Source organism: Gossypium hirsutum, chromosome D08 (genome assembly GCF_007990345.1).
Source record: "Gossypium hirsutum isolate 1008001.06 chromosome D08, Gossypium_hirsutum_v2.1, whole genome shotgun sequence".
NCBI classification, from domain to species: Eukaryota; Viridiplantae; Streptophyta; class Magnoliopsida; order Malvales; family Malvaceae; genus Gossypium; species Gossypium hirsutum.
The window spans coordinates 21,488,541-21,493,577 of record NC_053444.1 but is presented as its reverse complement, the minus strand read 5'-3'; the positions used below and the strand labels follow the sequence as shown (position 1 = coordinate 21,493,577).

Genomic DNA, 5,037 nt, shown 5'->3' with positions numbered 1-5,037 from the left:
GATGAACTTTGAAAACTCGAATCAAGGAAACCAAGCAAATCATGTTCAAAATCCTATCCTTATTGATGATGATAGGGATAGAGCTATAAGAAAATATGTCGTACTAGTGTTTCATGAGCTTAATCCAGGTATTAGGGGACCCAAAATTGAGGCACAACAATTCGAGCTGAAGCCAGTCATGTTCCAGAAGCTCACCTTCACATAAGATTGTTTTTGGAGGTCAGCGATTCCTTCAAATTAGCCAGAGTACCCAAAGTGCACTACAATTAAAGTTGTTCCCATATTCACTAAGGGAAAAAGCTCGAGCTTGGTTGAACTCATTGCCAACAAATTCCATTACCACATGGTAAGAGTTAGCAAAAAGATTCCTTATGAAGTACTTCCCACCTAGCAAGAATGCTAAGTTGAGGAACAAGATTACTACCTTCCAACAGTTAGATGACGAGTCCTTGTATAAGGCGTGGGAAAGGTTTAAAGAATTGTTACGAAGATGCCCGCATCATAGAATCCCTCATTGCATCCAATTAGAGACGTTCTATAACGGTTTCAATGCTCACATGAAGATGGTAGTGGATAGTTCTGCTAACAGTGCTCTCATTTCTATGTCCTATAATGAGGCTTTTGAAATCATTGAGAAGACTTCCAACAACAACTACTAATGAACAACCAATCAGTTGCGTCAGGAAGATGAGTCACTGAAGGACATGTAGTAGACGCTCTCACTTCACTCGCATGTTAGGTATCTTCGATATCGTCAATGCTTAAAAACTTTACTAATAATGTGTTTAATAATTTTGCAGCTCAGCCACCGAATCAATTTGAGACTGTAGCCCGTGTTTGTTGTGGGGAAGGGCACTTGTTCAGAAAATGTCCATCGAACCCAGAATCCATGTATTATATGGGTAAAAAGAACCAGAACCGAGGAAGGAAAGGACTGCAATCTAATTTTTATAACCCATCTTGGTGAAATCACCTTAATTTCTCTTAGAGTAACCAAGGGGATGGACCCAATAACACTTACTCACAACCTAGACCGACCAACCATGTATTTTTACCCAACAAGTTCAGAAACCAACTCAAGATAAACCTTTCAATAGCTTAGAGGACCTATTGAAGGTATATATGGCAACGAATGATGCCACTTTAAAAAATTTGGAGAATCAAGTGGGTCAACTTGCTACTGAACTTAGGAACCGAGCATAAGGTGTTCTACCTAGTGATATGGAAAATCCAAGAAATTCAGGGAAAGGTCATTGTAAAGCATTGAAATTGAGAAGAGGAAAGACATTAGAACCGAACACTATCAAAGTTGAAGAGGAGCCAACTGATGATAGAGATTCAATGGAAGTTTAACCAAGTGTTGAAATTCCAGCTTCACCAGAACTAGAATCTGCAAAATTTGATAAGGTAACCTCTAACCCAGTCAAATTTGATATACTAAAAACTTCGCTAGATGCAAAATTTCCATAGAAGACAAATCAATTAGTTCCAGTAAAGAATCCTCTACCACCTTACGCTTAAAGACTTCACAAGTAGAATTAGGAAGTCTAGTTCAAGAAATTCCTAGACGTACTCAAGCAACTTCATATCAACATTTCGTTGGTAGAAGTAGTTGAGTAGATGCCAAACTATGTCAAATTCATGAAGGATATCTTGTCCAAGAAATAGAGGTTGAAAAATTTGATATTGTATCCCTGACAAAGGAATGCAGTGCATATCTTCAAAATAAACTACCCCCAAAGATGAAGGATCCTAGATGCTTTACCATACCTTGCAACATTGGAGCAACTTATTATGGTGAGGCATTATGTGATTTAGGTGCAATCATCAACTTGATGCCCATGTATATATTTAGGAAGTTTGGATAGGTGAAGTTAGACCTACTACGGTTACACTTCAATTAGCAGATCGATATTTAGCACATCCAGAAGGAAAAATCGAGGATGTATTGGTACGTGTAGACAAATTTATTTTTCCTGTCGACTTTGTTATTTTAGACTTTGAAGCAAACAAAGAGGTGTCAATCATCCTAGGAAGGCCTTTCTTAGTAATTGGAAGGACCTTTATTGATGTGTAGAAGGGCGAGCTTACTATGCGTATTCAAGACGGTCAGGTAACTTTTAATATTTGTAAGTCTATGCAATTCCCTAACACAATTGATGATTGTTCTGCAGTATCTGAGTTAGAGGATTTAGTTGTAGAATGGGAACTCAACTCTGTTGAGGGCCCATTAGAATAAGTTTTGATGTCAGACCCTCCAAGTGATAAAGAGGGGGAGGAATACTTAGCTTTGTGAAAAGCTTATCAAAGGGGATTTAATCTACAATCCCACTTTGAATCTTTGCAGTTAGAAAGTAGTGATTATGTCCAACCAATAGCACCAATCGTAGAGCCACCTAAATTAGAACTTAAGGTACTTCCCTCACACTTAAAATGTATTTATTTAGGTAACATTTTGACTTTTCTTGTGATTTTTTCAGCAGAGTTAACTGAAGAGCAAGAAGAGAAACTCATTTCAGTGTTGAAACAATTCAAGAAGGTTATCGGATGGACCATAGTTGATACCCGTGGTATTAGCCTATCCATTTGCATGCATAAAATCATCCTAGAAGATGGCGAGAAAGGGACGATTGATGGACAATGAAGACTAAACCCCATTAGAAAGACGTGGTAAAGAAAGAGACCAAAAAAGGAAAAAGTTTCATCACGATGTGAAGTACTATTTATGGGAAGAGCCATATTTGTTCAAAAAGTGCACAGATCAAATGATTAGAAGATGCATGGTAGAAAATGAGGTACATAAGATCTTATATCATTGTTACACAGCTTCGAGTAGGGGACACTCCGGAGTTACACATACTACAGCCAAAGTATTGTAAGCAAGATTCTTTTGGCCAACTCTATTCAAAGATGTGTATGCTTACGTAAAGAGTTGTGATCGATGTAGAGGGTTGGAAACATCACCAATAGAAATGAGATTCCCCAAACAAATATCATTGAGGTGGAATTATTCGATGTTTGGGTTATTGACTTTCTTGGTCCTTTCCCTCCGTCTTTTGGTACATATTGGTATTAGTAGACTATGTATCTTAGTGGGTTGAGGCCGAGGCCTATCCGACAAACGATGCTAAGGTTGTTATGAAGTTTTTGCAAAAATATGTGTTCAGAAGGTTTGGTACTCATAGTGTTATCATCAGTGATGAGGGGTCCCATTTTGTGAACAAATGGTTGAAATGGTTACTCGATAAACATGGAGTGAAGGATAAGGTTGCCACAACTTACCATCCGCAAGCGAATGGGCAAGTTGAATTGGCAAAAAAAGAGATAAAATGCATACTCGAGAAGGTCGTTTGTCCAAACCGATGAGATTGGTCCAAAAGACTGGATGACGCTTTATGGTCCTAAAAGACAATATACATAACACCTTTAGGGATGTGTTCTTATCGGTTGGTTTTTGGGAAAGCCTGTCATTTGCCTTTGAAGTTAGAACATAAAGCTTATTGGCTCTCCAACTGCTCAATTTGGATCCCAAGCTTGCCAAAGAGAAACAGAATCTTCAACTTACCAAGTTAGAAGAATTCCAAAATTTCTCATATGAAATGCCAAGTTATTCAAAGAGAGATTAAAGAGATGTCATGATAAGCACATTCCGAGAATTTGAAGTAGGTCAGCAAGTTTTGTTGTTCAATTCCAGATTAAGGTGTTTTCAAAGTAAGTTAAAATCACATTGGTCTGGTTCATTTACTATTCACCAATTTTTTCCACATGGAGTTGTCGAATTGCAAGGTAAGGGTGGTAATTTTCGAGTTAATGCTCAGCGCTTAAAACATTACTGTGGGGGATAAAATTGAATGGGATAAAGTCTCGTTCATTTTATCGGATACTTATTTTTTATCATTTTCTTTTAAATAAATGATTTAGGGTATACTTTTAGGATTAGTATGTTAAAATAATACAAAGCTAATTTATATACATTATATTTAATTTTTATGGAAAGCTAATTGGGATAAAAATTAATACAAATCCTAAATGAGAAAGTGGCCCAGTGTGCTAAGCATTGAAGACTAATCCAACAAGCAAATTGGTAGCCCAAAACTGTCCAACAAGCTGACCCAATTAGTTGATTTTTGTTGATTTTTATGCTTGCAAAACAACCTTCAAAATTTCTTTAAACTCCATTCAAACCCGTCAACTTTTTGAATATTCTTCGTCTTCAAAATCAGGTAAGTCAAAGAATTCATTAATAGTGCTTGAATTTATTGGTACCTTGATTCCTTGGACAAAGACTTCTGTTAATTTGCTTGAGGTCAAATTCAAATAAAATTGACGAACTAACTTTTCATCTGCAGTTGGTCATTTCTCATAAAATACTTCCCAATTTAAAGCTTCAACAACTTGTTGAATGCTCGACATGAAATTAGTATAGTTACTTTCTTTCAGTGTAAAGCATTATTCTGGGAGCATTTGTTGATTTTTGAAAATGTTGTCATATCTTGCTTTGGCTTCTTCACAGTGAAATTAGTTTTGTGATTCTTCAACTTGGACAAATGCACAAGTTCTTTTGCGAGGCATGATTAACCTGAACATAAGATGGAAACAAATATTTTCTCAAAAATTCAATTTGCATAAAATATTAATAATTCAATAATTTGAAAATTTAAATAATTAAATTAAATTGAAGTTTAGGAGAAAAATTTTCTTACCACCTTTGTATAAAAACTAAGGACTCAATAAAATAAATTCATTTAAAGCAAAAGATATTGATTGAAGGTTGGTTGAAGGGTGATCAGTTGGTGGCTAATTGTGATGGAGGTGTGGTGCAAAGGTGACAAGGGGCGTGCGGCTAGAAGGTGGAAATAACAATGTGCGATGGCTAGGGGTGTGAGCAACAGTGACTTGTGGGATCAATAGCAGCAACACGCGAGCAGGGGCTGGTGCATGTCAAATAGGGCACGACCAGGGGCAGGTGCGCCAGGGAGCAGGTGCGCGGGCAATAAGGCGTGCGCGTCTGCTTGGAAGAAGTTGTAGGGATTGTAA

The 5,037-nt window shown here is 37.1% G+C and overlaps 1 non-coding gene across 1 annotated transcript; it reads right to left on the bottom strand.

Annotated features, from left to right (window-relative positions):
* Positions 1-401: 401 nt before the first annotated feature.
* Positions 402-508, bottom strand: LOC121220475 (small nucleolar RNA R71). The gene has a single exon (XR_005917676.1). It is a non-coding gene; the product is annotated as a small nucleolar RNA R71 (small nucleolar RNA).
* Between the last annotated feature and the right edge of the window lie 4,529 nt (positions 509-5,037).